The following is a 25,665-nucleotide window of genomic DNA, read 5'->3' on the forward strand; positions in this document are numbered from 1 at the left end:
CCAGACCTAGCAGAGCAAAGTGTGACTCTGACACAGTGGTCTCAAACTCAATTTACCTGGGGGCCGCAGGAGGCAAAGTCGGGGTGAGGCAGGGCCGCATAGGGATTTTGCTTACTGAATATTCACAATAAAAAATCGCATTAGTAAGAAAAAAAGTCTCAAAAAATCCCATTAAACTTTTGCATACCCCAAACGGAACTGTCCGGGGTATGCGAATGTTTAATGCGATTTTTTCTTACTAATGCAATTTTATTGCGATTATTCAGTAAGTGAATAATCGCAAATACTGCGATATTTGAAGGCCGGCTGCAGGCCACAAAATGTTGTACAGAGGGCTGCAGATGGCCCGTGGGCCGTGAGTTTGAGACCTTTGCTCTGACAAAAGAAACACTTAACAGTACAAAGCCAAGAATACATGTAGGACTCCAGTAAGAGAGAAGGAGAACGGAGACATCTCTTATTCAACTATTCATTGGTTAAACTGAAACAATCTAAAATATGTATGTGTTCATATACATGTGTATGAGTGTGTGTGTGTGAGTGAATGAGTGAGGGATGCATGTATGTGCATATATGTGTGTGAGTGTGGCATGTATGTATGAATATATGTTTATTTGTGAGTATATGAATGTGTCATTGTCATGTGTATGAGTGGATATGAGTGTGAGTATGTATAAATGAGTATACAGCACTCCCACAGCTCAGGCACTGTGTCTCAGGTATGCATGAATAGTGAGACTACAAGACTGAATTAAAATTCCCTGCTACCCATGTATGAAAGAAAAAATTTCACAGTCAGCATCGCATCTAGTTCTCCATCATTCAGAAATCTAATTTTGAAATTGTTTTCCATTTAAAGTCACTTGGGAGACAGTAAAACAAATGAGTCAAAGACTTCTCTCGAAACCCAGCTGGTCTCTGATAGTACTTCAGAGTGTAGTGAGAAAAAAGCAAAAACCAAGAATCTCAACAGAAGAATGAGAAATGGAATCAGAGTTTGGCTTCACTTGGACATGCTTGTTTTCCCTTGAAAATGTTCTGCTGCTGGGTTTGGGCAGTGGAAGCAAGAACCCTCACCTTGTGACAACTTGGTGAATGGTGGATAGAGTCTTTTTCCCCAAAGCCCAGGCCTCAGGATTCACCTGTCTGGTTTTGGAAGGGCAGGGCCCAAGCAGCAGCTAGATTTCCATCCTTTTATTCTAAGCCTGTGTCTATCCTATTCTTTTAGTTGTGTTTCTTGCAGACAGCAGATATCTGGTTTTTGTTTTCTGATCAATCCTCTACTCTGTGTCTTGTAATGGGGGAGTTTAGTCCCTTGACATTTAAGGAGATTATTGACAAAGAGGGTTGTTGTGTTTTTATATTGTGCAAGGTTGTTGTTGTTACAATTGGGTGTTTGGATTCTGTAATTCATCTCTAAGTAGTTCACTTAAGAGTCAGTTTGGTTAGCGCAAATGTGAGTTCTTTTTGGTCTGAGAATGTTTTTAGTTCTCCCTCCCATGTAAATGAGAGTTTTGCTGGGTATTGGACTCTAGGTTGGACGTTTCATTTAGTAGTTTAAATACATCATTCCACTGTCTTCTTGCCTAAATTTTTTCAGATGGAACATCTGGTTTAATTCTTAAGTTTTTTCCTTTGTACTTGAGGGTGTTTTCCTCCCATACTGCTTTGAAGAATTCATCTCTATCTTTGTTTTTTGCCATTTGGTATTGATCTATTAGGGTCTATTTTATTCAGAACTCTTTTCACCTCTTGGATTTGAACAGGTGCCTCTTTCCAGAGGGTGGGAAAGTTCTCTATTATTTTCTTCACTATTTGTTCTTCCCTTTTCCCTTTTCTCTCCCCTTTCGATATTCCTATAAATCATAGATTAATTCTTTTGTCTTTGTTCATTAAATACCTTACATTTTCTGCCAATGTTTTGTCTCTCATTTCTTTATTGATTTTCCTTTGTTGCTGCTTGCATTTTGTCTTCCAGTTCATCTGTGCCAGGGGTCTCAAACTCAGGGCCCGCGGGCCGTTTGCGGCCCTCCGTACAACATTTTGTGGCCCTGCCCTAGAGGAATCTTTTTTTGTTTTGTTTTGTTTTAGTTGTTTGGGTCACACACCCCCAATGTTCAAAGCTTACTACTGACTTTGCACTCAAGGATCACCCCGACTTTGCCTCCTGCAGCCCCCAGGTAAATTGAGTTTGAGACCCCTGATCTATGCGATTCTCTATGCGTGTGATTCTGCTACTGTGGCTTGCTAGCATATTTTTTAGTTCCCTTAGTTCCATTTGTATAGATTCTCTCATCTTCTAATAGAGTTCCTCTTTGATTCGGATGAACGGTTTGTCTATAGATTTCTTAATTTCTTTGGTTAGTGATTCTTTGAATTCCATTGCTAAGACATTAAATGCTGATTTTAGATCCTCATCTATGAAGTTTGTGCATTTTGGAGGACTTGGGAATCTGCTGAGATTTCTCTCCAAATCTGCAACTGCTGGAGTCTTCCTTAGTTTTCTCATTTTTCTTTGCATAGGGTATTTGGGGGTTTTGGGGTTTCAGAGTATTGTTTTTTTAAGTGGTCTGTTTGATTGTGTAGGGGGTGGTTGGAGGTAGGTCTGTTTTAGGGTGTGTTTATTCTAGGTACACAAGTTATACAAGTATTGTAGGAATGTTGCAGTTCAGTTTGTTGGATTTTACTGTTTGTTTTGGGACTATATATTTTCTAAGGGAGAAAGAAGCGGGGCCTGCTCTGGCTAGGACTGTCTGGTACGACCTGAAGTGTCAGCAAGGTTTATGGGGCAGTGGGACTATTGCTAGAGTTTATATTTAGATCCCTTTGAGCTCTCCTGATCAGTTGTCTGGGTTGCAGGGGGTGTTATTTACACGTGGTTAGATTTTTAAAAATGTTTTCCCCTTTTTTTTCTCAGTCACACTCAAAAAACTTAGGGGGTCTGCAAAATTGGAGTGATGAGTGCTTATGGGAGATTGAGCCCAGCTTATCTTTCTTTGCAGAGGGAAAGGAGCTTGTGACTGGCTGAGGCTGTTGGAGGGGAGAGGCTATTTACACAGGGTTAGATTTTAAAAGCTGTTGGTTTTTTTTTCCCTACTATTTTTCAGTCACACTCAAAAAATCTTAGGGTCTGCAGTTGTCACATCCAGCTTACCTTTGAAGAAAGGGATTTCTGACCAGCCAAGGCTGTCCGAGTGAGGACCTCCAGGCCACATATAGGAAACATTTTCCCCCAATCCCATGTACAGCTGCAGAGTGGGTCACAGGATTCCTGGGTACAGTCACAGCACTTGTGAACAGCAGAAGCCCATTCCATGATGGGGACTGTGCCATTGCATGTCTTCCCGCCCTGTGCTGAGCCCAAGTCAGAGCTGCATATTTTTCCTCTCCAGAGTGTTGTCCGAACCTGACATCTTCAAAGCATCAGCCTCTGGAACAGTCATTGTAGGGGTTTATTTTTTGTTGTTTGTTTGTTTGTTTTTGCTTTTTGGGCCACACCTGGTGACGCTTAGTGGTTGCTCTTGACTTATGCGCTCAGAAATCTCTCCTGGCTCGAGGATCAAACTGCGGTCTTAGCACATGCAAGGCAAACACCCTATCACTTGTGCCACCGTTCCAGCCCTAAGGAACAGTCTTAATTAGAGGTGATTTGTGCCCTATCTTTACTTTTGTAGTCCTTAGCACACACAAGTTCTGATAAAGCTTTATGCTGCTCAGCAATGTGAGCACTCCTGCTCAGCACATCCAGTGCCTCTTAAAGAACTGTACAAAGTACTCTGAGCTTTCCAGGATGATAACAAGGCCCCCTAGTCTCCCTTTTCTCAAGGGCCTCACATTCAGATTGTTGGTGCCTTGAAATGACAGCTTGGAGGTGGGTGGGGAGCTGGTAAAAAAAAAAAAACTAACAATATTAATCCCTTTAGTATTTATGGTCTGGATTTTATCTCATCTTAAAGGGCTTGCACAGGCTTATTTTAGCCTCTGGGTAAGGAAACTGGCTTGGAGAGAGAGAACAGGTCTTTGCCGGAACTAGCCTTGCGCACCCAGTGGGGAACTAAATTCTTCCAGCCTCTCTGACCTGCAAGTTCGAGGAGTGAGATGAGTCACCAGCATGTCAGACATCATCTTTTTCTGAATTAGATTTTTTCTACTTTCTTGCAATAACTAATGCAGTAAGACAAGTGAGAACGTGTGGACTTTGTAAGCAGGGGAATTAAACACCAAACCTGAGGTGTCATGTGCACTGTGGGTGAAAGAAAGGCTTCATCTCCAGAGTTGCCTTTATCAGTGAAGATGACAGCTGAGTGAAGTGCTTGGAGCAGATGTATAATTTTTCATCTGCTGGGTCTCTGAATACTAGGCCAGCTCTGAGAGTTAGGAGATGGGTCCTGTTCCTTTGCTTCAGCTGCTTTTGTTTTGGATAATTTCTGCATGGGAGAAGGCGGAGCTGCAATTATTGTTACTCTTAAATCAGTGGACATTTCTTTTTTTAAAAAATATTTTCTAATTAAACAATCATGGAATATCATGATGAGTTGGTTCACAGCGTCAAACTGTCCATTTAGGTTTCTCTTTTCTTAGTGATAAGAGGTCCCACATTGTCTCCAGTCTCTGTTGTGTTTTATATGGGCTCCATCACAGAATGGGAACTTTTTGGACCTCCAACAACCAACAACAGCAGTAAACAGCTTTGTCTCCCAAATCCTCCATGTCAAAAGCATGTACCACCTTAGGGTTATCATTCTGGATGTGAAGGTTGACCATAGACTTGTTGTGAATGTCTTTGCTATAAAATTTTCTGTAAACTAGATAACCAAGTGCAGCTGTCCCAGTGGCAAAGGTAACGACTGCAATATATTCAACTTATATTCAACTGGTACACTGGAATTCAGACTCATGGCGCCATCACTGGCAAGGCATCTTACACAGGACACTAAGTGCAAACCAGCTCATGCACACTACCAGAGTCAAAGTACAAAAGGAATCCTACAGGCACTGACTCCAGGTTGCTACTGTGCAAGTCTTAAATCAGTGGGAGTTTCTAAGCAGTGTAGCAACCTGGCTTTAGTGTCTCTTATTTTTCAATTAAAAAAAAAAATAGTAGATCTAGTGGCTCTACTACCTGCTTGTGTTGCTGATTATAGAAATGATTGGCCTACAGGGGTGGAGAAGTAGAACAGTGGGTAGGGCATTTGGCTCCATGTAGCAAACCTAAGTTGGATCTCTGGCATTCCATAGGGCCCTTGAACACTGCCAGTGTGGCTCCCCCCTGAAAAAAAGAAATGATTGTGATGGAGTGATAGAGTGGGTAGGGTGCTTGCTTTGCATGCAGCTGACCTGGGTTCGATCCCTAGCATCTCATATGTTACCCTGAGCTCCACCAAACTCTGAACATAGAACCAAGATTAAGTTTTGAGCATAGCTTGGTATGTCCCACAAACAAAAAATATTTGATCAAAAATATCAGATTGATGAATAGACACCTTAGAATGCCATACCTTCACCATAAAGCACTTGATCTCATTCTAGCACTTGGGTGCCCTCTCATGATCTCCTTACCCATCTTTTCATAAGTGTTTTTTTCTTTGCCTTTCTGACATCCAGCATCTTCTCCTTAATATTGGATCAAGGAACAAAATGAGGTTTACAAGGTTTTCTGGATGACTTGCATGTCACATGTCATTTGACATGTGTCTCTTTGAGCCATAGCTAGCAAAGGGCTTGTATCATCATTGTTTGTGATATCCTCAGGCTAATGCATCCATTTTTTTTTCCCCATTACATTTGGAATGTTCCCTTCTATGGCCCCTTGTCTTCTGGTTCCCTTGGGCCTTCCGGTCTCTTGTCTGTCCTTTTCACAGATACCATCCTGATGGTTTCATTGTTCTCCTGAGTGTCCCTCATGTTCTATTTACAGATACAAAATGCATTTTTTAGAGTTAGTTTCTAGTGAGGGGGTAGTTTTAAAACTCCTTACACTTAAAATGTTCAAAGTATGCTCTTGATCTTGATTGCCATTTTAGTTGCATATAGAAACTTTCAAAAACTTTACTCATTGGATGTCATTGCAACCCTTCAAAATTCCTTGACTTCTTGTTTATTCTTTTCATGTGACCAGTATTTCTGCTTGTTTATTCTTTTCATGTGACTTGTTCTCTAAAGTTTTAAATCTATTATTGTTTTTTGTTTGCTTTGGGGTTTTGTTGTTGTTGTTGTTGTTGTTGTATTTATTCTGGATTTGATGGGGAGAAATAATTTTAAGATTTAATTTTAATAAAATTTAGTATTTAGGGGCTGGAGTGTTAGCACAGTGGTAAGGCGTTTGCCTTGCATACAGGCCAACACAGGACGGACCCCAGTTTGAATCCCAGCATCCCATGTGGTCCCCCAAGCCTGCCAAGAGTGAGCACAGAGCCAGGAGTAACCCCTGGGTGTGACCCAAAAATAAAAACAAACAAAATCTAGTATTTATTTGAAAACCCCCTAACCACTTACTCTTGTTATAACTGAGTGAACAACTTGAACAACTACTGTAACTTTTTCCCCTGAACGTCCCTATCCAATTTTCCATTTCTTTATACTTCCTGTCAGATTGCCTAAATTCTCCTCCCAACTAATATTTTTGTTTGTTTTTATTCATAATTTTTCTTTTTGAAGCTCTAAGAGCTCCTTTTATTCTCTAAATGTTCCCATTTTGAAGGTCAGTATCCTGTTTTTATTTCAGGGATATCTTTTTGGAGGATTTTTCCCCTTGTCAAATATTTTCTTTTTTTTCTTTTCCCTTCCCCATATTTTCATTTTTCTACAATGATTGCTTTCCCCCTTTTTCCCCTCCCCGCCTTAATTTTCTCGTTTATTTTGCTTTAGATGTCCATATGTTGCACCGGAAATTTTCTTTAAATGTTGGTGTATCTAGGTATTTTGCAGTAAGATAAAGCAAGCATTCTTCTTCTGGCTTACTGTGCAGGCAGCTCTCTTGGTGAGAGTTGGATTTGGAACATGAGAGTAGCATGATCATAGAACCAAGTGTCCCTGAGCCCTTCTCTGCCTCTGCAAGGCCAGCTCACATCTCCAGTCCTGTGTTCCAAGTAACAAATTGTCACTTGAGTTTCTCTAAATCCAACATTTAAACACACAAACCTCAAAAAGGTGTTGAACTGCTTTAGTTTTTACCAAAAGCTTTACTACTGAGTCAGCACCAATGTTAGCAGTTGGCAGACACTCATCCACATCTGTAATTGTAATTGTGTCCCAGTTTCTTACTGGATTTTGTTGTTGCTTTTATTTTGTAGGACCTCAGGAAACAATGAAGTAAATAACATATTTTGCTAGAATTTTCTTTCTAATTCCAGTTGCTTTCAGCATATTTCTAAACTTTCTAATCATTTCCTGTTTTTTTCTTTCATTTGGGTAGCAATTTTTGAGCACCTACTAAGCAAAAAATATGATGATAATCCTTACAAGTCAATACATCTCATCCTTATATGAAGGATGAAATTGTGGTTATGTTCGGTTTTATTTTCCAGTCTTTTCCCCCACTCACCCTTCCATGTTTATACCTACTTTGTCTTTTTTTTTATTTAAGCACTATAATTACAAACATGTTTGTAGTTGAGTTTCAGTTAATAAAAGGATACCCCCTTCACAAGTGCAACATTCCCACAACCAGTGCCCCTCACGTCTTTTGTAATGTTTAGACCAAGGGAAAATTACATTTGGCGCCACTGATTTTATGTTTCTTTTTGCCCTTGTCAGATGCATTGGATAGTGACCCAACTTCTAGTTTTGCATTTGTGTAAATCTTCCAACACCCATGTCACTCTTTTGGAGAGAGATGCCGTGGATTCACAAAGTACAGTTCCATCAGAAGTGGATTTATGAACATGTTAGTTACAAATCTCCACCAGAACAAGGGGAGAAGTATGATGAGTGAACGAGAGAAAGCATAATTCATGAAGAAGGCTTTGTGCTGTCTCGTACAGTTAACAGATGCTGTGAAATCATGAGACAGAAAACAGGCTCAGTTGTTCCCAGAGTTGACTTCTCTTCCTGCACACCTCACTTAGTGTGAACTGTCCACAGGGTTAGCAACAAGCCTGCAACTCAGTCCAACAGACACAAATCTGCAGACACACAAACCTCTCAGACCTGCAGACACATACCAGATTTCATCTGACTTTAACTGACACAGCCATGACCTTTCCCATTCAGGGAACCCATTCAGGTATATGGAAGGTGAGCTGTACTTGTGGCCCACAGGTATCTAAGAATGATTCTCTGATGATAATTGAACCTATCTGTAACTTCTTCCTTGCCTCAGATCCTAATCCCTATTAAATCATTAATTTCTAAAGTCTGCAGAAATACAGACATATCTAATATGTCTGTGCCTCTTTGATCAGGATCATTGAGAGTACTTGGTCATTGTTCATCCCAAAATTTTTTCAAACTTTGGTTTCTTCTTTTTTGTCTGTTTCTTTCTGGGCCACACCCTGGCAGTTCTCAGGGCTCTTCATTCAGAAATTACTCCTGACAGGCTTGGTGGACCATATGGGATGCTGGTATTCAAACCCATGTCAGCTGAGTGCAAGGCAAATGCCCTACCCTCTGTGCTATTATCACTCTGGCCCCAGTTTTAGTTTCTTAACTTCTAAATAGTCATTAGTTCAGAATTGCCTCAGAAACAGTAGCTGCTTGTTCATTTAATCAACTTTAAAACATTAGTTTGCCAATAAATTTGCCAAACGTGAGAAATGTCCTCTGTTTTTAAACACATAGGCCAGCATAGAGGAATACCTCAGTGGATTAGAATACCTGCCTTGCATGACTTCAAATCCCTGATGCCCCACATGTGCTCAGCAGTGTCCTGGCATTTCTGATATCTTGTAGTACAAATTCCTGGATGTATCAATATGCACAGTACTGTCTAAGAACCACAGACAGGGTCACAGGTACTGAAGAGAGAGCTCAGTGAGCTGAAATATAGGTTTTGCATCTAGGAAAGATACTCATGTTCAATTTCAGGCACTTTACCTCATATAACCCCTCCCCCAACACAGCTGGGAGTAGATCGTGAACATTGCAAAGTGAGTCCCCCAAACGAAGGGAAATTTCTGTCATCGGCACCTCATGTGATCCTCCAAGTACCACCAGAACTGATCATTGACTACAGAATAGAATAGGCCATGATTACATAATTTTTGTTACAAACCAAAAATTAAAAAAGCAGTGTGTGCATTTCAAGCACTGCAACTAACAAGAGCCACAAATGTAATAGCCAAGGAGGGGCCGGAGAGATAGCACAGCAGTAGGGCATTTGCCTTGCAAGTGGTTCAAATCCCAGCATCCCATATGTTCCCCCATTCCTGCCAGGAGTGATTTCTGAGCTGAGAGCTAGAGCGCTGCTGGGTGTGGCCCAAATATCCCCCCCCCCAAAAAAAAAAAAGAAGTATTAGACCTGGTTGGTGAGCATGCATATGAGTCCTGCACTGAACCTGGCAAGTAGGGATGCAACCTGGAAACTTTTGTATCTCTGCTGAGAGTGAAAGCCCAAGAAAGCCTGTGTGCAGACTATAGCTAAAGATACAGCACAATAGCCATGGCAAGAGGCAAGGCCAAAGTTAGATAAGCACCTCATCACAGTGACAGCCAAGGAAAGACTGAAAGTGCAGAACTGCCTATCTATCAGAGACATGTCATAAAGTGGGTGTCATCCGGAAATGGAAATGCCAATTCACAGTACATACCATATTTCACTGCATGGCTATTGCACATTTCTTGCAAAAAGTAAGAAATTTTATTATGCAAAGCTTTTTTTTTTTTTTTTTCAGTTGTATTGGTATTTCAGTCACTTATGACTAAACCATCTGGTGCCAGATTTAGGATGCCTGGAATACTTTGTGACAATACCTTACATTTGGATAGTCTTAAGTAGAAGTCCATAATCAGAAGTGCTTTGAACAGTTATGTTTGACTGACAAACTGCACTGTTCAGATATCCCCAGGAGATGTGAGTCTTACATTTTTTACTTGACCATTACTCCTGGCAGCTCCACCTTTCCACCTGTCAGCCGGAAACCCTGTTTTCTCCAGCTCTTCAATGGTTGGAGGACAGTGTCATAAGTACTATAGTGGTCTCAGGTAGCCAGGTCAGCTCTCAGATAAAGAGAGTGCAGATCTGAGATCTCCAGACTCAGCTTCAGTTTATAGTGTGCAATAAGAAAATGTGCTTTGTAAGCCCCCACTGAATTTACTGTGGCCCCATTTTCCTTAAGTGTCATTCATGACTTCCAGACTCATACCAAGTGAAGATGCTGAGAATCAAGGTTATACACCAACAACTATTGAAAAAAAAAAAAAAAAGACGGGCCCGGAGAGATAGCACAGCTGCATTTGCCTTGCAAGCACCCCGTGCCTGCCAGGAGCAGACAGCCAGGAGCAGACAGCCAGGAGTAAATCCCTGAGCAATGCCGGGTGTGGCCCAAAAAACAAAAACAAAAACAAAAAAAACAGACATGAAATACAGTATCTAAACAAGCAGTTCAGTTGTCCCTGCCCCACTATGCTTTTGGGATTTTTGAGGTTTGTAGTTACCTTTTTTCTCTGCTGCTCTATTCCAACCACAGAATAAGCCTGATCCTTTCTTTTGTCTCAATTCAAATACTTTCATCTCCAGAGCATTTGTATTTGTGAGTTCATAAATTTTCCACTGCACTTAATATTTATTGTTATTGTCCTGAGAGCTGGCAAGTCATTTCCCCTAAAAGGTTTTAAATCATATGAGCTTTTTTTTTTCCAAGATTTTTTGTCAAACCTAACCCCTCTCCTGCCCGGTCTCCATAGTAACATGGCGATAGAGTCTAAAGATTATGTCTGACCACAGGCACAGAATTTTCCATGTGAGCAGTGATTGTTTGCTCATGTGCTAAACTTCACCACTTCTTCCCTTGGACAGTGCAATTGTCTGTTTTCTCCATGCAGCCGAAATTTCTCTGATTTTATATGCTTCTGATTCTATATGCTTTAAAATATCTTGTTAGTTGTATTAAATGGGTTTATGATGGTCCTACTCTGGTCTTACTTGGTTCTAGGAGAGGTCTTTTATTTGCTAATATTTAGAGTACAAATTTTTGTACCTAGGGAAATATTAATATTTTCTATTTGTTTTTGTCTATCCAGTTTCATAGTTAGGTCATATTACAAATGTTCTGGACTGGAATGATAGCACAATGCCTTGCACGCAACCAATCTGGGTTTGATGCCCAACATCCCAGTAGATTCCCTGAGCATCAGTAGGAGTAATTCCTGAGTGCAGAATCAGGAGTAAGCCCTGAATGTTGCCAGTGTGACCCCAAAACTGAATGTTCTGTGTAAACTCTTTGTTTAAAAAGCGTTCTTAACATTTAGCACATTTTTATCAAAAATAAGGAGAAGAAAACACTTCTCAATTGTAAAATGTTGACAGTTTCTATTTTATCATGTTAGATGTTATGTATGTTATATAGTTAATGCATTCTTTTTTTGGTGGGAGAGTGTAAGATATCTGCCCAAATGGCATTTACGAGACCCTTGGGGAGTGGGAGGCTGGTGGTTGTCAGTTAGCCATTAGGTCATTACAGGAACCTGAGAGTGCTGTGCTGCTCAGGCCTATAGTTCCAGAATCAATTCCAGGTTAGACACATGCTAGGCCTGTGCTCTACTTTTTTTTTGGGGGGGGGGATTATTGAGGAAAGAAAGCTCCATAAATTTTATAATAGCCATTGTAATTCAGTTTTCTTTACTACATGTACACATTGTGCAGAAAAATAGATTTTAAAATAGTGAGGGAATTGGAGAGATAGTACAATGGATAACCCTAACCTTGTACACAGCTCTTGAGTAATTGAGACTTTTCAGTATTAATTTTTTGAATATACCTTGTACCTACCAATAAGTCTTTCATGATGATGCTGTTGATATTTAAAGTAAGAACAATAGAACAGAACAGTGCTTTTAAATGCTAGCCAGAGCAATGGCACATTGGAGAGGGTGTTTTCTTTGCACAGGGCTGGCCTGGATTCAGTCCCCAGCATCACATATGATACCCCAAGCCCACCAGAAGTAGTTCCTGAGTGCAGAGCCAAGAGTAACCACTGAGCATCACTGGGTGTGCCCCTCCCCCAGAATAAGGTGCTAGGACCCTGTACTAGTGCAGAAAATCATTGGTAATTGATCAAGTATAAAAATAAATAATTGAAAAGTACAGATAATGTATCCAGCAGAATTTTAGCCAAAAATTCACCCAGAAGATCTCATAGGCAGACCTTCAAGTGGGCACATCCACCAAAACTGAGGAAAGAAGCTTTTCGCATTTATTTTTCCTGCCCTACCTTTATATTGTGTCAGTCATTTGGCAAGGAAGCCACAGAGACTTGAGGGAATCACTAGACTTCCATAGCTAAGAACCCATAGAGGGTTCTTAAAGTAATGAGTAAAATATATCTTTCAAATTAGGACCATTTCATAGTAAATTTATTGGCTAAATATGTCATATGTACATATGAAAACCTGTGTGCACCATCTGGGTGAATCTGCCTATTGCCCCAACCTTTAATTGAGCAAACAAATTGAAGTATTGATTCCCTTTTCTTAGGTTTCGGCCTCTGTACTTAGGAAATAAATTGGGTGCTTTTGCCTTGGAAATAGAAATATATATTTAGAAACTCAGTACCTTAGAACAGTGTGGGGGAGTGATCATGGTAAAAATTAAGGGTAAAGATAGGACAAACAGGCAGGAGCCTACTGCTCTTTCATTTTACATAACACTATAAAGACTCAAAGTTGTGAATAAAATACTCAAACTCTTACCTCAGTATGTATGTATAGATCTTTATTTGGAGTCAAGTTTGCAGTGCTACTAATATGTGTTATAGTGGTTAATTACACACTGGGGTGTTACTTATTTTTTATTCCACATCCTATCCTAGGAATTAGAAAACTCTGCAATACTCACCACTTAGATCTGGTGTCAGAACTAGAAACTTTACCACACCTAGATCATCAGACCATGCCCAAAGGCCAGGTACTCTCGCCACCTGTTACTGTGTGTCAGGGCCAAACCCCAACATGAGATGGTTAAGAACAGGATTTAAATGAGGGAGAGGCAAAGCAGGGAGGCCAGGGGCCTTATAGCCAGTCCCCTAGTCTGAGAAAGGAAGAGAGGACCAAGGAGAGGACCAGACAAGAAATCAGTAGGAGAGAAAGTAAAATGCAACAGGAACAGGGAGTCTGACAAACAGTTTCTCCGGCAATTCAGCAGTGAGGCAGTGACCACCCAGCAGGAGCAATCCCACAGAGGGCTGTTGCCCAACTTTATTTATCCCCAGGCCAACTGTCCTCAAGCAGTAGTTATAAGAGATAGTTGTCTGATAACTGACACCTTTACCCATAAAGGGACAGTAGCCCACTTCTGGCTGACCAGGCACCATGAGAGTCTCTGTTTTCTTATAACTGTGCAGCTAAGATGTTGCACTTGTTTACATTTTTAAGTAGTTCTAGCATACTATAGCATGTGGTACCCAACCACCTTATCATTTTCTTTCAATGTTTTCCTGTTCTAGCAGCAGAGCTGAAGAGTTAACAAAGAGACAATGTGACCTATAAGAACAAAGATATATTATTTATCTCCCTTTACTAGAATCTGCCAATTCCTCTTACAAAGAAAATCCTTCTTTATATTTTATATCTTTGTATTACATATATATATATGCCAAACAAGTGTGTTATCTCTTATAAATAATAGCATTAAACTTTACATGAAATCATTAATAATATTTCCATAGCAAAAACAGGAGAAAATTGGAGAGGAAAACTATCCTGCAGAAAGAGCATTAGGAGTAGAACTCACTAAATTTATTTTACATGGTGTCTTTATTTGGAAAATTTTAGATGTGCTCGGGAGACCCACTGTCACTCTTAGTGATGGTGACCACAGCTGGGCCAGGACTGTTCAATGCTTTGGCCTCAGTTATGTCCCCATAAGTTTATGGTATCAGGGACCACTAGGTCCCTCCTCAGTACTAGGGTGTGGTTGTATCCTGGCAATAAAAACACACTAAGAATTTGCTCATCTTGGGTTATATAGATGCATCAACACTTCCTCGAACTCTTTTAGGCTGTGTCGTTTCTCAGCTCACTTGTATACCCCAGTTCATTTCTTTTTAATGTCACTTCTGCTCCCCAGTCTCTTTATCCAAGGTCTCCCAGCATTTTAGCCAAGCCACTGTTCTTTAGCTTGTAGAATCAGAAAATGGACAAGTGAAGCAGAAAGCAGATACTTAAATACACAGTGCAGCTACTCAGATATGCTGTCACTAATAGACATACAGTTCATGTTACTCAGACACACTCTCACTGATTTTCAGACACTATGGATACTCACACACTCTGTTCTGGTGATACTCAGACATGCTGTCACTGATAACCAGACACATTCTTCTGTTTGCTCAAAGCTTTGGCAAAATTTGCAGAGCACTAACTACATCAGGTCTGTCTCTAGTTTCCATTGACTATATACTGCATGGTACAAGAAATTAGTGTGGCTTCAGTCCTATTAGAACTGTTGAATCTAGTTTAATTTTTCTTATATATATCCCATAAAATGCCAAATGACCAGAAAATAGTAAGAATAGTAAAATAATGGCCAATAGCCAGTTTATAAGTAAATTATATCAATTTATAACCAGACTACTTAGACAATTTATATTGGCAGACATGAGCAAGCAGTCCCCCAATAAGCTATCCTACCAGTTACCAAATCTTTAAGAAGACAGTGAAATTCAAACTGAGCAGTGGGTTGTCCTATTATATATGTCATTAGCTATTACTTTGATGAGAAAAAAGGATCCATCACATTCCTTGAGACATCAATAAGATGAGCAAGGTCTCATGTTCATTCCTGCAATGTGCTATTTGGTCAGGCCTTCTGTAAAATGAGTCTAAAGTCTTTTAAGAGCATTGCTTTTCATTGTATGCTTTGATATTCTGACAAACATTCTCTGTGAAAATCATTACACCTAGAGTTGTGGTCTAGTGCTAATTTAATGGTTTAAAGAAACAGTAGGAATATAGTTAAATTCTTTTAATTTTCTGAAGCAATTCTAATAAGAATTTAAAACAATCTTACAATATAAAGTTGAGCAAAGGTGATACCAGAGTGGCAGTCCAGCAAGAAGTAGGGTGTTTGCCCTGTATGCAGCCAGTCTTGAGTTCAATCCCCACATCATATATGTTCCCCTGAGTATCTCCGAGAGTAATTCCTATATCATAGCAAGGAACCCCTGAGCATCACTCAGTATGATACAAAAACAAAATAAATAAATAAATAAATTTAAGTAAAAGATAGGATCTTGGGGCTAGATAGTCCAGTAAGTAGGGTATGGCCAAACTGGGTTTGGTCTCCGGCACCCATATGGTCCCCCAGCCCATGTAAGAGCACAAAGCTAGGAGGAGGAAATCCTCAGTATGCCAAAAATGGGATTTCTCTCCCCCAAAAAATAGGATCTGTATATAATGTACAAGATAATCATAGTCTTTTAAAACTTTGTTATATGTAAAGTAATCATGGGCCTGAATAACTACATCATGGATAAATGAGATTCAAAAAAATCCCCTCACCTGAATTAACTGCCATCCAAGTATACTCAGTAGCCAGTATATGACTTCTAACTTGGACAGCAAAGAAAATTATTTTCATGAATTTAAAGAGGTTTTTTTCATGGCACTCATGTTTTAAAAAGTGCTAAAATTACCTAGTTCAAACATTGGAAGAAAAATTAAATGATCAGAAAAGGATTAGATTTTTTTTCTTCCTCAATACCAGAAGTGTTGAGCATGCCTTAAGGGAGTTGCAAATGAAATCATTGGAAGTCAGTGTTTATTCACATTATACTGAGATGCTGGTGGTTCCCTGGGGCCAGCCACCAGGTCTCAACCATATTCTGCAGCTTTATATTTCTTGATGCCTGGCTTACTATCAATTGACAGCAAAAATGCTATTTTGTGTGAATGGGGACAGAGCCCGGGAGTTAGCAATAGGTTAGAATGCTAGATAAGGAATCAGAATGATACTACAACAGGTGGGTTATTTGTACCCAGCCAACCTGGCATCTGACATGGTTCCGTAAGTACCACCAGATGTGATCAAAGAAAGGAAGGGAATGAGGGGAGAAGGGAAGGAGGAAGGAAGAAGACAATACTAGATACATTCTTTTTATAGATTTACAAGAAAAGAAAGGAAGGTAATGAGGGGAGAAGGGAAGGAGGAAGGAAGAAGACAATACTAGATACATTCTTTTTATAGATTTACAAGAAAATCTGTATAGAAATTCTATTAAAATTGGGGGGTGGGGCCAGAGAGATAGCATGGAGGTAATGTGTTTGCCTGGCATGCAGAAGGACGGTGGTTCTAATCCCGGCATCCAATATGGTCCCCCGAGCCTGCCAGGAGCAATTTCTGAGTGTAGAGCCAGGAGTAACCCCTGAGCACTGCCGGGTGTGACCAAAAAAAATTGGGGGGGGTTCTAATTTTTCCAGGAGAAACAAAAGTATTAGTCAAGAAAGGAATGGTCCTTATAGATAAAAGAGAGAAGAAGTGTTCTTGTACCATCTCAGAGAATGTACCTGTTATGTAGATAGATTTTTAGTAGAGCGAAAGGCTTCAATGAAAGTGGTAGTGTAGGAACTAAGAGCAAGTGTGATAAAGCAAGTATTTTAGGGAGGAGCAAGATAAGGGAATAAATTGCTTTTAATCAAGAAACAGCATATTAGGGATCAAGGAGGTGGTGATCTCCTGTGAGATGAGTAAAACCACCCTGAGATGTTAACATTAGGATTGAATGGTGGGGCTGAGTGAAGCAAAGATGGGGGAAGATCAAGGAATTTCAAAGTCAATGGCAAGATTGTCATTCAGAATACTGAATCCTAAATTGGGAAGTGAGGAGTGTTGCAAGAAAAGAGGGAAGATTTCTATATATTCATATTTGTGGACATCTGTAAATTAAATATTCAGGTTCTTAGTAAGGATTGACTGCTTCATTAGAACAATAGCAAACATAAGGTAGTTGTAATTTGAAAGATCAGTATGCTGTTAAAATACTCTTTGGAAAGAAACTACTACTTAAGAACTAAAGCTTGAAGGATGTAGTTCTGTTTTCTAGCTTCTGATTCTCATAGCTCATGCTCTGTGGGCTTTTTTGTCATTACAGGGTAGGGGAAGCTCTTCACTACTGATGTTTTCTTTTTTTTTTTTTTTTAATTTTTTTACTAAAGCACCATGGTTTATAATATTATTCACTGTTAGTTTTTTTAACTTTTTTTTTTACTTTATTTAAAGGAAATGTATCACATAATTCACCATAATGCATTTGTTTCCAGATTTTACAAGCAGAATGAGAGTGAAGTGAAAGTGGAAGAAAAAGTGAAGTTTGTTTGTTTGTTTGTTTGTTTGTTTGTTTAAAGAAAGAGCGGACCAGAGAGATAGCACAACGATAAGGCATTTGCCTCACAAGCAGCCAGTCGAGGATGGGTGGTGATTCAAATCCCAGCATCCCATTTGTTCCCCCGTTCCTGCCAGGAGCGATTTCTGCATAAGTGAGAGAGAGAGTATAACAAGCACATTTGTGAAATTTTTTTTATCTCCAATGAAGTTAATACAGTAGAAGAAGGTTTAATAAGCTCTTGTTGCCTGTTCATTCTGTTAAGTTGGTGTGTTCCTGTAGGGATGACAGCATCAAACAAATGAAGTTGTCGGGGTCCTCAAACTTTTTAAACAGGGGGCCAGTTCACTGTCCCTCAGACCATTGGAGGGTCTGACTATAGTAAAAACAAAACTTATGAACAAATTCTTACGCATACTGCATATATCTTATTTTGCAATGAAGAAACAAAACAGATACAAATACAATATGTGGCCCGCGGGCCATAGTTTGAGGACATCTGGTCCAGAGACTCACAGCACAATTACTGATACTACAGCTACCAAGCCTCCTGAAAGAAGGAAGATAAGGGGAGAGGGTCCCCACACTCACCCCAAAAAGCTTTTGGTGGAATGAGCCCCCAAACCAGCATACCTGAATTTTGTCAGATTGGTGTCCCTGAGGGAATTGGAGAAGGATAATGAGATAGGGCAATAGGAAAAACAGTGATTCTGGGGGATGGAGGCAACAGGCCCATAGTTAGGTTTTAGATACAGAATGTCCCAAAATCAATCCCACCACCAGTGTCAGCTTCCCTCCCTCATGAACTGACCTGTCAAGACAGATTGTTAGGCAGGATGCAGGATGATCTCATATATCTATGATAAACAGAATAACTGCATGAGGAACTGTAATGTAGATAGGTGGCACATCTAGATGACCTTTGACTCTAGATCTTAGGGAGGAGGAAGACTAGAAGAAAAGAAATCAAGGCAGGAAGGAAAATGAGAAAGGGAAGTAATGGGGGAGCAGCAGTCAGAGCTTGGTTATATTGATGATGTGGGAGAGTATAAGGGATATATATCCAGATTATAGACACAACACACTGAAAACACAAGATCTAAGCTGCAACTACTGAACTCTGTAATGTGCCTGTCAAGATGGCATGTGGAAGGGGAAGGCAGGGATATGAAGTATGAGAGTATTGATGGAGGGAGTTGAGACTGATATATTGAAATATATGCCTGAAGCTCTCTACCAATAAGTTTGTAAATCATGGTTCTTTAATTAAACGTCTTTTTAATGTTTAAAAAGACTGTGGAGAGAGTGGTGAGTACAGTTAGAATAGAGAAGTGTCCACTTATAGTTGTAACTGATCACTCTGGGCAATAACTCAGTGCTGAAAGGGGATAAAATGATTTGCATGATACCCCTTCCTTAACAGTAGTATAAACCACACTGTCATAAAGGAAAAAGAGAAAGACACAGAAACAGAGAGAGAAAATGCCTACCCCAGAGACAGGTGGAGAGGGGAGGAGGGAAACCAGAGACATTGGTGGCAGGGAAAGTACACTGGCAACAGGTGATATACATTCTATGACTAAAATGAACAATTGTGTAACCACAGTATTTAAATAAAGTGATTATTACTTAAAAATTAAGATTAATTTTAAAATACCCCGGAGAGATAGCATGGAGGTAAGGCGTTTGCCTTTCATGCAGAAGGTCATCGGTTCAAATCCCGGCGTCCCATATGGTCCCCTGTGCCTGCCAGGAGCAATTTCTGAGCATGAAGCCAGGAGCAACCCCTGAGCACTGCCGGGTGTGACCCAAAAACCACAAAAAAAAAATCTTCTGGGGTATGCTGCCTCTCCATCACCCCTTTTTGCTCCCCCATCTTTCATCCAGTCTTATCTAGTATCTGTACCATTTGCTTTCCAGGACCCTACTTGTTGTTACCTTAGACTTGGTCATAACAGGCAAATATGTTCAAATACGTTCATGGCTTTCTAAACATCCTGTGCAGGTAGAATACATTGACATAGAGGCAGAAATTACAATATTAAAATCCTCAGGAACTATCCTCAAGCCTAGAGAATATACCAAATTTGATTTCAAATAACTACTTGCAAAGGTTTGCAAAGACTAAGGAAATTATGGAGGAAGTAATATCTGTCCAGCCAAGTTTAGGAATAACAACCTTATCAATTCTCTTTCTGTTGTCTGATTTGGATAGCAGAGGGAGGAGGCTAGGGGACTGTGTTTATTTCACTTTGTACCCAGTCCCTTTATAACATGGATAGTATTTTGAATAACTGTTGAGAATTTTCGGGAGCTATTCCCTGTTAGCATATGGAGAATCTTTAGAAAGAAACCAACATGAGAAAAATTGGCAAGTCTGGGGAAAATCTTGAATTTGGTTTTTTCACTTTCTTATACTGGAGAGAGAGTGGTTCAAATAAAAGACTGCAGTTTGTATTTAATGTGTGGTGTGATTGAGCAAATCTTGAAAGGAAGGGCTGATAAGAGCAGTTAATTACCTTTGGTCATAAGACGTCATGTCAGAAAAGAGATGTGAGATCTCAAACTTCAATGTAACTTGAAATTGTGACAGAAAAATCTAGGTGCTTAGATGGGAAATCATGAATAGAATTGTTGTAGGACTGGAATGTTAGTATAACAGGTAGGGTGCTTGCCTTGCACAGGGTCAATTCCTCCATTCCAGTGCTTCTCAGTTATTTTCTGTCATGTCCCCCTAGGAAGAAGAAAACATTTTTTGCGCCCCCCACGCGACTGTAAATAGTATCTTTATTAAAAAAAATTTTTTAACCTTCAAAACAAAAATATATAAAAAAAATTTGAGCTGACTTTTTAATCAGAGGTGATGTCTGGATTAATGGCTACAGTGAACACGTTTTGCAATGCATAGCTTTTCAAAGCGGGTTTGAAGCAGGACATAGCAACTCTCAGTTCCAGAGACATAAACACAGGGCTTAGCTAGTTATGACTGTTTGCTGAGGTCAAACGCACCCCCCTTTACGGAGCCTCGTGGCCCCCCCCCAGGGGGCGCACCCCTACTATTTGAGAACTACTGCTCCATCCTATATGGACCCTGAGCACTGTCAGAAGTGAATTCTGAGTATAGAACCAGGAGTAACCCCCAAGCATCACTTGGGTGTGGCTCAAAAACAAATATGAAAGCAGTCTCATGAGTGGAAATAAAAAATGATCAGACCTAAATACCCGACCCAAACTACAACCAGCTATATACAAAAGGGACCTTTTGCACTAGCAGTCCCAGAGGGTTAAGGGTGGAGTTATGGGATGCATGCTGGGAACAATGGTCAAGGGAGGTCAACACTGGTGGTGGGAATTGCTCTAATTCATTTTCACTATGTGCCTTAAATATAACTGAGAAAGACTTGTAATCCACATTAGTCTCAATAAAAATTATAAAAAACAAACAAAAGTAGAAAGAGAAAAGAGGGAAGGAAAGATGGATGGATAGACAGAGGGAATCATTTTGTTGTGGTTCAGGAGTCTTCACTAGCTGGATGCCTTGGTGAGAGGCAGGGGCAAGTAGGTGCCTTATCAAATGGTTCAAACGTGATGATTTGGCCTTTTATTTCTTTGTTTATTGGTTTTGGGGACCACATCTGGTGGTGCTCAGGGGTTCCTCTTGGCTCTGCACTCAGAAATCACTCCTAATGGGGCACAGGTTAATTGTATACAAGGCAAGTGCCTTACCTGTTAGACTATCTCTCTGGCCCTGTGATTTTCCTTCATTAAACACTCACCACCATGAAAACTGTTGGACAGTGAGGTGATAGAGCTTCCTGTGTCAATTATCTCATACATGTAGAACCTGGTGGAAAAAATGAGTAAAGTAGATTCAATCACTTGCTCAGACTTGCACCGTGGGAGAGAACTATGTCTTGTGACCCAGTTCAAACTTCCCTGCTCCCCTAAGTAGGAACTTGGCACCATTATGTTCAGAATTCTCCGATTGTCTCCATCCCTTCGGACAGGCATAGGAAATATGACCTGCTGGACAGACACACACACACACACACACACACACACACACACACACACACACACGTAAATACATCAAGCATTTTTTTAAAAACAGTTGAGGAAAGAAATGAGCACAAGTCAGAGCTTGCATTGTTTTTAATAAGGTGTCATTTTTGAATGGTTGTGTTTATCACGTTGGCATATGTAAATGGAATAAACACCTGCAACAGTTTGAAATAATTATCTTTAATAAAGTGATCAATAAGATATTCATTGTGGGGGCCAGGCGGTGGCGCTAAAGGTAAGGTGCCTGCCTTGCCTGCACTAGACTTGGACGGACCGCGGTTCGATCCCCCGGTGTCCCATATGGTCCCCCAAGCCAGGAGCAACTTCTGAGCGCATAGCCAGGAGTAACCCCTGAGCGTTACCGGGTGTGGCCCAAAAACCAAAAAAAAAAAAAAAAAAAAAGATATTCATTGTGAGCTGTGTCTTAAAATACATATAGGAATGTGTCATTACTTTTGAAAAATGAAGAGTGTGTTTAAAGTATAGTACTACATGAATACCTAAAGCACCAAATCTGTGTTCTGCCACTCCCCTTTCTTGGTAAGTCCTAGAAGCAGAAATGGTACCTAGAAAAGAAGCATTTCAGGCATCTTGGCTGCACATTTCCCATCATGGTAGATGTGTAGAAAGGATTCTCGTGACTTTTCTGCACATTAGAACCAGCTTGAGTGTGTAGCCCACAGAATTTCAGCAACCTTAGCATCAGGATCAGGGTTTTAATACTGTCAGACAGTGTAAAATGCGCCCTTCCTTTTGAGTAGCCTTACTATGCAGAAATTCTCCTGTGTTCACTCTGTCCATGAACCTGCACCTCATATTTTAGTTGAGAAAGCATATGGACCTGGCTTACTTGTTTAACAGAAAGCTCTGGAAGCACAGCCATGAATCCTTGGCCAGCTCATGATGTTTGCTCAGACCTTTGAGAGTTCTTCTATTAAAATCAACTCTGAGCCTTGAAAGTCTTTGTGCCATTTTCTCTGGCTCTGTGGATTCACCTGCCTCACATGATAGCTGCAAACAACCATACTGTGTTACCTGGCCATTTTTGAATGTTAAGGTATACTTATAAGGCCAAGCGGCAGTCTCGTACCACCTAGAATCTGTGGAAATGCTTGGGGGTCTGCCATCCTTTTCATGTTCCATCAGTGAAAGAAATGTCAGTAAGACACACAGGACTGAAGATGGCTGGCAGCCCTCACTGGTGAGCTGATAGCTTCAAGAATCTAGCTTTCTCTTAAGGGCTGTGTTTAGATCTGTGGGGGTATGGGAAATATCAGTCGACCTGGTTTGTCCAAATATTAATAAAAGGAAATATCAGGCTGGAGATATATTACAAGGGTAAGGACTTAACTTGAGTGACCCTGGTTCAATTACTAGCACCACATAAAAGTGACCCCCAATCTCCATCAGGAGTAATCCCTGAGCACAGCCCCAAAACAAAGAGAGAGAAAGAGAAAATATCAACAGGCAGAGGCCAGCAGGTACATGACTTTTATCAGGAAAAAGATTTAAGGGTCTAAATTAGATTCTTTGCTGAAATAGTAAGTGAATTTTGTGGAGCATTTATTTCATCATGGCTGTGATGGGTGACACTGAAGTGAAGGTTCAGTCTCTGATTTAGGCTTGGCTTTTGCCCAGGGAGGTACCAGACTGTAGGAAACCTGAACTCTCTGTGACAACATCAGCAAAGTGTGTGTCCCCTGCGATCAGTGGGCAGCTTCTTACACAGAGATTGACCAATTTAGAGCCCAGCGAATATGACCTTCAGCTGGAGTCTGGAACCATGGTCCCTGGATCTCACCTTTTCTCAGTGAGACAGAGATTTGCACATGAGCCAGAAAAGAGGCTGTGGCCAATTGTCTGGCACATATCAGCTTCTCGAAGTGCCCTAAATTGGCATTTTGACTCACCCATCAGGGACTGGAGACTGGCAGCACTGTGACTGACCTCTGAGCTTGGTAGGCTCTCTGGGAGTGATAGAGGATATTGGCTCTTCATGGGGCTTATCACAGGTTTGTGCCTTCCCAGCCCAGAAGATGCAAATAGGGAAGAAGTACTTTGTATTTCTGAATATTTTCTTTTAAAATTTTAGGTAGTGCAGTTCACAGTATTATTATTGATAGGGTTTCCTGCATAAATCATTCTTGCATCATGCTGTCCACCAAAGTATCCCCTACCCTCCATCATTTTCCAATGTCACCCCTGTTCTATTTCACTCAAGTTTCCTACTGTAGACCAGTTTTCATGTTCTGTTGCTTTGGGGCATCAGTTATTCCCGTACTGTGTATATATATATAGCTCATATATGATAAAGATTATTCTATAATGTCCCTTCTGTTTTATTTCATTCCATTCACATAGCAGGAGATTTCATGATTTCATCTTTTCTTACAACCTTAGTAGAGTCTCATTGTCCATGTGTGCCATAGTTCCATTATTCAGTCACCTGATCCTGGACAATTGGGTTCTCTCCATATTTAGACTTTTGTGAATCACAATTTAATGAACCCAAGGCGTGCAAGGTGTCTTTTCTGAATAGAGGTTTTGGGCCTTCAAGGTAGATGCCAAGAAATAGAATTGTTGGATCATATGGAATTTTTTTGGTGTAGTTTAGATAAAATGGTAGCAATTGTATTGATGATCATGGTCTTGATATACAGTTACTGTATCCCCACCACACCCAAAGTGCTCTTAACTCCCAACACTTCCGTTCTCTGCCCTTCCAGTCTGCTCCTTCTTTGCCCACCAACTACCTACCACCACCACCTGGTCCTCTCACTTTTTTCTCTGAAACTCAAAAGTGTCCTCATGCTGTCCTCTATTCTTTTTCTTTCTTTTTTTTTTTTTTTTTTTTTTTTTTTTTTTTTAGTCCTCTATTCTTTTGTCTGTTTCTTCATGAGACTTTCTTCACTGATGCCCCTGCACAGAGGCCGTGATGGTGTGTGATATACAGGATTCCCATGGATTTCTTCAGTGGTTTGTGGATTTACTTTTTCTCTCCTTTGCTTTCTTTCTTTTTTTTTTTTTTATTTAAACACCTTGATTACATACATGATTGTGTTTGGGTTTCAGTCATGTAAAGAACACCACCCATCACCAGTGCAACATTCCCATCACCAATGTCCCAAGTCTCCCTCCTCCCCACCCGACCCCCGCCTGTACTCTAAACAGGCTCTCCATTTCCCTTATACATTCTCATTATTAGGACAGTTCAAAATGTAGTTATTTCTCTAACTAAACTCATCACTCTTTGTGGTGAGCTTCCTGAGGTGAGCTGGAACTTCCAGCTCTTTTCTCTTTTGTGTCTGAAAATTATTATTGCAAGAATGTCTTTCATTTTTCTTAAAACCCATAGATGAGTGAGACCATTCTGTGTTTTTCTCTCTCTCTCTGACTTATTTCACTCAGCATAATAGATTCCGTGTACATCCATGTATAGGAAAATTTCATGACTTCATCTCCTTTGCTTTCTATAGTCTCTATAGTAATCTAATTCAGACCATCTTTATTTTCAAGCCTTCCACCACAACCATAGGTCAGTGTGGTTCCTTGCTCTCCCCAGCAGGTACCCTGCACCATTCAGTACATAGTGTGCTCTGTGCTACATCTCAGCCTCCCCCAGGGGGAGACCAGGACATACCTCACAGTCATGTACATTCAGTGGGATGCCTGTTCGATTAATGTCTGGGTTGCGAGGGGGGCTGTACACAGAAGGCCAGGCTAGTACTTGGTCAGTCAGTCTGGTGTTTCAGTGCCAGAGCCAACTGCAGTGATGTTGGGGAGCAGGGATGTGGTGGCAGGGATCAGAGCAAAGTCAGCACTTTCATCACTGTAATCCCCTGCAGCTTCCCAAATTTGTGTCTGAGAGAACTCCCTATAAACTCAGATACATGTGACCATGTGGAGAAGTAGTTCCATAGGGCCCTCACCTGAACTCACCATAGCTTGCTAGAGTGGAGAGCCCAGGGTCATGCTCTAGGGTTGCTGTCTGTAGACCAGGTCTGAGCCCTGCAATACTGCTGCTTCTCTTTTGGCTCTCTTGCATTCCCCAGAGTAAGGCACTGGTGGTGGCATGTGCCAAGCCACCATGACCATGCCCTGTGGGCTGGCCAGCTCCACTATCCTCTCT

The 25,665-nt window shown here is 40.6% G+C and overlaps 1 protein-coding gene and 1 pseudogene across 1 annotated transcript in view; one reads left to right on the top strand and one right to left on the bottom strand.

Annotated features, from left to right (window-relative positions):
• Positions 1–25,665, top strand: part of LOC126003511 (guanine nucleotide-binding protein G(q) subunit alpha) — a 304,342-nt gene that overhangs the window by 269,596 nt on the left and 9,081 nt on the right. The window lies entirely within an intron of this gene.
• Positions 4,562–25,581, bottom strand: LOC126003899 (CDGSH iron-sulfur domain-containing protein 1-like; annotated as a pseudogene).

This window comes from Suncus etruscus, chromosome 3 (genome assembly GCF_024139225.1).
Source record: "Suncus etruscus isolate mSunEtr1 chromosome 3, mSunEtr1.pri.cur, whole genome shotgun sequence".
In the NCBI taxonomy this organism is placed as follows: domain Eukaryota; kingdom Metazoa; phylum Chordata; class Mammalia; order Eulipotyphla; family Soricidae; genus Suncus; species Suncus etruscus.